Here is a 9,761-nt window from a genome sequence, read left to right on the forward strand (position 1 = left end):
ACCCTCCCTTTTAGGACTCACTGAAGCTTAGATGTATGTGGACAGCTAGCTGCCTGCTCTATGTCCACACCGTGAGTCCCACAGTGCCACAAACTGAGGTGGCCTAAGTCCTACTAAACTGAGCTAAGTCGACTTGTTGTCCTGTGTTCTCTGTCCTACTTGGTGACACCATCACCAATTCTGGGACTTGGGATTCCTCCTCGATGCAACTTACTTTCATCCCCAGCTTCTAATCAGTCACCAAATTCTGCTCTTCTGGGAGGTGGTGGGGCCACTAAGGACAGCAAGGAAGTAGTCCAGGTGAGAGAGGTGATGAGGCCAGGTATTCAGAGGGTCTTATTTAGAAGATGCTGAAAAATAAATATTTAAGGAAGCGTGGTCCAGAAGGTTGCGGGGTGAAGCCTGGGAAAGTGGTTGTTTTTGTTATATTGCATCTTGGGAGGTTAGTGCCAGCAAGTTATAGAGAGCTTGGTACCAAAGAAACTTGGAAGTGGGGCTCTAAATGGATATAGCCCATCACCACTGCCATGAAAGTTCCTCAGACTCCAAGACCACCAGGCCCCCCAACAGTTTGTCAGAAGGAGGCGGGAAGAACCCCAGAGAACAGCACCAGGAAATACCCTGCAGAGCCTGCCGCATACTCCTGGAGAGTCTGCCTGTGCTCTAGTCCAAAGTGTTAAGTGACAGCTCGGTGTTTTGTTACATAAAGGTGAGCATTTGGCACAGGTGTGTGGCCTAATCACTGCTTCTGAAATCAGATCGAGTCTAAAACAGCAAGGAGTTGCAGTAGGGATGGAAAGAAAAGAGATTCTAGAACTCTGGAGACAAAATCGGCAAAGCTTGGGCCGATTTGGGGAAGTGAACTTGAGTTGCAGAGGGAAGCTGGCTGAGAACCTACTGTGTGCTGCATGCTGTATGTACATGATAGTACTTATGGGAGGAGCCTTCATGAGCCCCATTTTATGAGTGAGAAATCAAGCTTCAGGGAGAAGTGACTTGCCCAGGGTCACAACAGCTAATAAGGGACAGGGTCAAGACACTGCCCATTAACGTAAAACCTTTTTTAAAAAAAAATAAAACAGCATCACTAGTTTTCAAATAAAATCTTAAACAAAACTCCAGTATGTAAAACAGATTAGCTCTGATTAGAAAGGGGTTAGTGAAAGGAAAAATTATGGAGACAGTAAAAAGATTAGTTACTGCTGGCCAGTGAGGCTCAAGGGTTGAGCATCAACTATGAACCAGGAGGTCACGGTTTAATTCCCAGTCAGGGCACATGCTCAGGTTGTGGGTTTGATCCCCAGTAGGAGGCGTGCAGGAGGCAGCCAATCAGTGATTCTCCCTCATCATTGATGTTTCTATATCTCTCTCCCTCTCCCTTCTTCTCTCTGAAATCAATAAAAACATATTTTTTAAAAATACTACATTTGACTCAGGTGAATGCATTTCTGAGACTTAGAAATCATGACTGCAAAATTATGTCACAATTTCCTTGACTTCAATGCTTATGAATTATGAAGCCAGTGAATAGGAAGTTTCATCAAACCATCAGAAGCTAAAATGATTTTTTTTCTAAAAACTTTCAGTCTGCATGATTGGACAGTCCTGTTTTTACTAATCTTGATAATGTCTCCAAACTTTTAAAAAGCCCCCAGAATACCTCGTCATGGCAAAGTTGAGTCATGCAGCTCATGCGTCAAGAGCTCAGTCTTAGAAAATGCACTCTTTGCCTGGTTTAGTAGGAGAAAAAAACACCTATGTGAGACTAATGTGGGGGGGAAAGGTGAGTATATGAGTGTACTCATATATCATTTCTTTGAAAATAGGAAGAAATCTCAAATGTGTGGATATGTGTTAGGATGAACTGTGGCATCATCTTCCAATTATGGCTGGTACCAGACTACACAGACTTAAGAATCTACAGGAACGTATCAATGAATTGCTTTTGGACATCTAATTAGATCTAAGTTAGATAGTAACCCAAAGCATGTACAGGGTGAAAAGATATTTTTATAATGTATCATAAGACTTGGTAAGTGAAATTGCACAGTTTAAGAATACATGTTTGCCCAACTGGTGTGGCTCGGTGATTGAGCGTCAACCCATGCACCAAGAGGTCACAGGTTCGATTCCTGGTCAGAGCACATGCCTGGGTTTCAGGCTCCACCCCTAGTGGGGTACATGCAGGAGGCTGCTGGCGGATGATGTTTCTATTTCTCTATCCCTCTCCTTTCCTCTCTCTCTAAAAATCAATTTTTTAAAAAGTGAAATAAAGATGTTTCCCACTTAATGATGAATTTAAAAAAAGAAAAAAGAAAAACGTCATAAAATGAGAAAATGTTTCTAAGTAGTCAGGGTATCAACCACTGTTGGCCTTGAATGTTGCAAGTCTGTACCAGGAGCTCATAGGGAGGCATAAAGGACTGTTTCCTTGTTGCTGAGCACCCACCGGCTTCTCCCAAATCCTTATCAAATGTGTTGTTATAGCACTTGACTCATGGGAGGTCATGATCAGTTTCCAGTTCATGTCCCCGTCCAGGCGGTGAGTGTCTGTGGAAGAGAAATGATGTCTTAACTCTCTTGGTGTGCCCAGGGTCTGTGGGTGCCTCAGGTACAGAAGGTGATCAGGGAGCCATCTTTCTCCTGTCCCTTCAGTGACAGCAGCAAAGATGCTGAGGGTGATTCGGGCGTGAAGAGGCAGCTGAAGTCACGTGGATTGGGAACAGAACAGAGTTTTCCTCCCAGGCAGCTACGGGTAGTTAACAAATATGTTATAAATGTTATTCACTCATACCTTTCCCCATCCAGCCCTGTCTCCGGCGTGGGAACTTCCGGCCTCTGGACTGTTCAGTGAGGCTGCTCCCCTCGGCCTCCCTCCCCGGCCAGGAGTGCAGCTGTCGCTGTAAAGCACCTGTCCTTACTCAGAACACAAAGTGAGAGCAGTCCCGGGCAGGTCCCCACAGCTTTCTTGAAACCCAGAGCCTGACTCACCACACAGCAACTGAGAAAGGGGGGGAAATTTCTCCAGAAAGAGAGTTTTGGAAGCAGAGACCCTATTGGGCCTCTGTCTGGACAGACTTCGGGTTCTGCCCTGACCAGAGGGACCGCCCCCAGCTCTGCCCTGCCTCTGCCAGGTCTCCTCTAGGAGCTGCAATTCCTGAGCCACCAGCCCCAGGGCACCGGGCCCACAGCCACGCGCCCCCCTCCGAATTCCCAGAACACGAACACTGAGGGTCTGTTCCGGTTTCCAGAGCCAGCTCAGCGCTGCCAAGGGCCAGGTGTGTGGCCCTGCGCTCCAGGTGAGGACGGAGGACGACAGCCAGCGGGACAGTTGCTTTTTAAGGTGCAGCTGGAGTTCGTTGGGTGAGGTCCCAATAGCGCCTGCCAAAGCTGAGCTGGCTGCACTGTGGCTCCCTCCAAAGTCGTGCTAGAAACTTCTCCAAAGATTGTCTATTCTCTTCCTCCCTAATCGTTGTTATTTTTCTGTCCTTGAATGAATGGGAACCTGGTTTTGCTCTGCGAACAGCTTTGGGTCTCACAAAATGGTCGCTTCTACCAGGTGGCAAGTTTTCTGCGGCCTCTTTTCTTTTTTCCATCTAGTTTTCTTCCCCACTGCTTGATAGTAAAGGCATCTAGTAAGGCCCCGGTAGATACTGGCCGAACAGTGAGTGACTGTCACATTTGCATGGTACTTTCCATTTTACAAAGCAGTTTCATTTAATCTCGTCGGGAGAGGCAGGCGGCCCGCCCTCTACTCATTCACAGGCCTGGCAGCTGAGAGTGTCTGGTGAGCCCCGCCCTTCTCTAAGGAGGAAGAGAAAATTCGAGGTGTGTCCCCTAAGCCCCACCACAGAAATTAAAAGACCGAGACAACGCTCTGGGTCCTCAGTGACCCGGGACGGAGCCTTCCACAGAGTTCAGGGGAGAACTAACCTACGGGTGTAGCATTGGGGGCTACTGTGGCTTAGGCACTATTGAAACCCATTATTTACATTTAATCCACACAGTAGCTTTGTGAACAGGGCAGTCTTCCCATTTCACAGGTGGGAAGATGGTAGCCCAGAGACATGAGCTCACTTTCCCAGGCTCACACAAGGTGAGCTTCAAGACCCGGTCTCACCATCTGCAGAGAATCATTTCATGTTTCATTTGATTCTGTCTCCACCCCATTTTCGTGCTGCTTCTAGTACAGTGATGGCGAACCTTTTGAGCTCGGCGTGTCAGCATTTTGAAAAACCCTAACTTAACTCTGGTGCCGTGTCACATATAGAAATTTTTTGATATTTGCAACCATAGTAAAACAAAGATTTATATTTTTGATTATTTATTTTATCTATTTAAGTGCCATTTAACAAAGAAAAATCAACCAAAAAAATGAGTTCGCGTGTCATAGGTTCGCCATCACTGTATCTGGTATATTGTTTACTCAGAGGCTGCCCCAATTTCAAGGATTAAAGAATTCTGGTTGGGATTTGTCCGGCGACCTTACTGGGCCAGAGTTCAAAGAAAGTACGTTAGAGCAGTCTTCTCAGACGGAGGCCTGTGGATCAGGGTCTAAAAATGTCACCAGTTTGCCCAGAGGTAAATACAAAAACTGCGATTGACCACTTAAAAGACAGGGCCCGGCCGGTGTGACTGAGCATCGACCTATGAACCAGGAGGTTGCAGTTCAATTCCCAGGCAGGGGACATGCCCAGGTTGTGGACTTGTTCCCCAGTGTGGGGCGTGCAGAAGGTAGCTGATCAATGGTTCTCTCTCATCAATGGTTCTCCCTCTTCCTCTCTGAAATTAAAAAAAAAAATTTTTTTTTTTAAATATATTGAAGGTAGGGTTTTTCAACATCAGCACCAATAATACCTTGAGTCCAACAATCCCTTCATGTGGGAGGCTGTCTGAGCACCTTAGCGATGTTGAGCAGCATCCCTGTCCTCTACCCATGAGATGCCAGTCAACACCACCCTCCTCAGTGCAATAGCCAAGAATGTTTCCAGACATTGCCAAGTGTCCCCTGGGGGGCCAAGTCACAGCTCCCCACCCCCGCTGAGAACCACCGTTTGAAAGTAATTTGACAGAGGAGTTTTATGTCTGTTTGTTCGATCTAATAATAAAAATATTGGGCCCTGAAGTCTTTGTTGTTTGTTAATTTCATTTTCCCAGTAATTCGTTTTTATTGATTTTATTAAAGTATCGGTCTGCAAGGCATTGGGGAAATAAAAAGCAAAATGAAGCTCCCCTTTCACCATCAATGGTTTGAGAAACCTGTTTGGGGGAAGAATACTGCCAGACACCCCAAGTCCTGTCAGTTCCTGGTCTATCTTGATCAGTGGTTGGGTTAACCTAAATACAGCCTTTTAATATTTTAATTTTCTTTTAACATGTTGCACAGACAACAAATTACTTTCAAGCTCTTTGCAATCCTATTTTTATTGTCTATGTTATCAACTTCAGCTCTGTATATTAATCTTTCTCTGATTACAAAAGCAACAAATGCTTATTATAAAAATCAAATATCACTGAAATATATAACAAAGTGTAAAAATATCTTATAATCTCACTCTGCCCTGCTCCTCATCATACCACTGTGAAGTTAGTCACCCAGAGTTTTATGTGTGTGTACCTATAAATGTATATGGATATATATGTATTTTTTAAACAAATGGAATCATGTTGTATATTTTGTCCTGTAACTATTATCCTTATTAGATAGTAAAGGTTACATACAAAATGCCCAACAAATTGATATTACAATGAGAATAATTCAGAAGAATCTATTTGTAAAGCAAAGAATTCCTCCACACATATCTCCAGATTTTAGATATGTGAACACCCACCGATGTGTAGCCATATGGTAGTATATTTATTTCCTTGAAGTTCACCCAAAAGGATTGTTCTCATGCAGTATTTATTAAAATGTATGTTTTCTAACATTATTGAACAAAACAAGTATTTCCCTGGGCCAGCCTAACCATCTTAACTGTAAATTGCATTACGTGAAATGCAATCAATATTCTTCGGGTATGCAGTGCTCCTAACATATAATTCTAAACCACATCAGTAGACAGAGAAGCCTGCATGAGACATAACAGGCTTTGTCTTGTCTAGCTATTGTTCAGACTTCTCCATCCAAGCCCTGCAGTCTGAACTGAGCATTAATTATCACTGAGAGCAGGGGAAATGGCATTAACAAAAAACCACCATTGACAGTCATCGGTAAAGAAATGGCACTTTCTGCTGAGGATACCCAATCAAGCATGCCTTCAAAGAATATGTTTCGAGCATATTTTATATTCTGTGCTCTGAGTTTGGTGTTATCAGAAATGCAAAGATGGTTAATATGCAGTCGCTGCCCTGGTGCACATTTCTTAGGAGATGGTTTCTCTCTTTAAGAAAGAATATGCTTCAAAACATGCTACTCTTTGGTGAGTTAAGCGCATGTACTGGACCTCAAGCAGCATTTTTCTACTTAGGGACACATTAATATCTCCTGCTCAGTGTAGACATCTCTCGCCTAACACAGAATAGAATTTAAGTTTTTTTAAAGTGAATTTCTACTAAATGAATTCTTCTATTTTAAAAAAACAAAAACAGCTTCCTGAAAAAAAAAAGCGGGAAAAAAAGCACTACATATCTCTGAATATAAGGAAAAAATAATTTAAAAAGCAAGCATCTAAAAACCACATATTCGGAAAATGAGTGCTGAACAGTGTACAGCATTTAGCAAGCACTTAATAAATTAACATATTAACAAAAATAATAACAGCCATACTTTTAAAATCCCCCTTTGTCCACAAAAGGCTTATGCACTTATTAAGTCTGACTCAGAAAATGCCAACACTGCGGAGGGAGCCAATCTAAGTTTCTCCAGAAAAAGCCCCGACAGTAACCACGTCCCACTGTTCCACATCCTTGTCCCATGGAGATATTGTCGTTTCTGGGACTTTAGGACTTGGTTAGGTTCCACTTTACCCTCAAACCTCTGTGCATAGTTAGCTGTATCTCCAAAGCAGTTTTTTTTAAATAGGTTTTGCTTAACTCCACTTCTAGAATTTACTTTCATCTTTCCAATTTATTAGGTAAAGAGATAGTACATAGTTGATTCATTTCCTAAGACTACAGAATCTAATCCCCAAGCCTGAATATGAGTAGTCTGATTGCTAAAAACACGCCTATCTTGCCCTGGCCAGTGTGGGTTCAGTTCCCACTCAAGGGCACATACCTTGGGTTGCAGGTTCCATTGGCCCCAACAGGGGTGCTTGTGGGAGGCAACTAATTGATGTTTCTCTCTCTCTCTCTCCCCCTCCCTTCTTCCCTTCCACTCTCTCTAAAAATCAATGGCAAAAAAATATCTTCTGGTGAGGATTAACAAAAATAAAAAATAAATAAAATACGCCTATCTCCTCACTAATCTGGTGAATCTGACCCAACAAACACCGCCTTTCCTCTCACCGAGGAGGCAATTCAGAGACCTCTGGAATTGTCACTGTCATCACCAGGTGACCAGACACACCATGGGTGCGCTCAGTCTAATAGAAAATACATCCTTATGTGTACAGATACGTTCAAAACTATCCGAGTGCTGAATTTAAGATGACACATTGTTGGAGCAAATTTTGAAATGAATACTAACTCTGCAGTACGTAACTGAACCTTTTCTAGTAGTTCTTCACTTTTCCCACAACAGCTTTTATGCTCTCTCTCCTCTTATCCCAGAACTTTGTTAAAAAGATAATCTTGATAATTCACCCATATCACTCTACTTTTTAAAAAACAATATATTTTTTTGCTTTTTTTGTTTGTTTGTTAATCCTCATCTGTGGATATTTTTTTCCATTGCTTTTCAGAGAGAGTGGAAGGGGGGGAGACAGAGAGAGAGAGAAACATGGATGTGAGAGACACACATCTGTTGGTTGCCTCCCACATGCCCCCCAACTAGGGGTGGAGAGCGAACCCACAACCCAGATATGTGCTCTTGACCAGGAATTGAACTCACAACCCTATGGTGCATGGGCCAACGCTCTAACCACTTAGCACAAGGCCACAACTCAATTTTTGATGTCAGGTGCCTGGGGAACACTGACCCATTTGCTTTCTGACTCAGGTTGATACATGTCTGTCTGTCTCTCTTTCCCATTTCTTCTCCCTCCCTCCCCTCTATTTAAGAAGTCTTATTGCTTCCAACATTTCTCTAGCTTTCTCTGTTTTTCTTTCTGCACTCACATTTTACAGCCAACAGGCTGAGTCTAGTGGGTACCCCAGAGGTCTGTGGAAAAAGAACCAGTGAGAAGAGAAAAATGACTTAAACCACGGCCATATATTCACTGTGATTTTCAAATTTATAGGCTCTAAGTTACAGGGCTTCCTTGTTGCAAGGGACGTCTGTAAAAATTCTGAGACAGTCAACTGATGGCATCATCACACCTAAACCTTGACCTCACATACACATACTCAGTGCACACACACACACACACAAATACACTGACACAAACACACATGCTCCCATATACATATGTACACAAGCACAATTATACTCTTACACACATTCATACACTCATGCACAATCACTCAACATATGAGGTTTTAAGCCTGTAGGATTTCAAATAACATTGGCTGATATAACATAGGCTGGCAAAATCCACAGACGAAGATCCTTAAATGTTTTGACAGTAGCCAGCAGGCTGGTACTACAGTGACCTGCTGAGGAGGTCACCCCCACTGGTAACTTCCTTGGGATGTCTTCTCTCTCCTGTAACTGTCCAGATTGGTTCCGACAGGTACTAGGCCCAGGTCCTCCTTCCAAAAAAATTTTGGGAGCACCCAATACTAGTACTTACCAAGGTCATAAGATGTTTTTAGGGGGAGGAGAAACAGGAAGTGAGTCATTATAAGTTTAATTTGATGGGGAGGGAAGATGATAGATAACTTTGGCATGTTGTTATGGGTTGCATTGTGTCTCCCAAAAACTTATGTTGACGTCCTCACCCCCAATACCTCAGAATGCAACATTATTTGGAAAGAGGTCTTGGCAGAGGTAATTACTTAAGATGAGGTCATATTGGTGTAGAGTGGGCCCTTCATCCAATATGGCTGTGTCCTTATGGAAGAGGGAAGACAGACACACAAGGGGACTCCATGTGATGATGGAGGCAGAGGCAGAGGAGGAAGTAGAGATTTGAGTCATGCAGCCACAAGCCAAGGGTTCCAGCAACAACTCCAGAAACTGGAAGTGGCCATGAAGGACCTACGCAGAGTCTTAGAGAGAACATGAACCTGATGACTCCTTGACTAGAAAACTCTGCCCAGCTACAGGGGCTCAGTGGTTGAGTGCTGACCTATGAACCAGGAAGTCAGGGTTTGACTCCAGGTCGGGGCCCAGGTTGTGGGCTGGATCCAGTGTAGGGTGTGCAGGAGGCAGCCGATCAATGATTCTCTTTCATCATTGATGTTTCTATCTCTCCCTCTCCCTTCCTCCCTGAAATGAATTAAAAAATATATGTATATATATTTTTATATATATATTTTTTTAACTAGAAAACTCTGGTTATATTTTGTCTGTTAATTCCATATGAAACAAGCCTAGGAAGAGTGAGGTGGTGATTAGCTGTGTCATTTGACATTGCATGTTTCTACTCAGGGCAAGTTCCTGCGCACTCGGAGAACATCAATAAATAGGCCTCGGGCTGATGGCCCGAGTTATAAGCTCAGGAAGCAACTGTGGAAGCAGCACTCGTCTTACTCCTCAAGTGGAAGAGCCAACGAGGACA

This window comes from Myotis daubentonii, chromosome 10 (assembly GCF_963259705.1).
Source record: "Myotis daubentonii chromosome 10, mMyoDau2.1, whole genome shotgun sequence".
Classification (NCBI taxonomy): Eukaryota; Metazoa; Chordata; class Mammalia; order Chiroptera; family Vespertilionidae; genus Myotis; species Myotis daubentonii.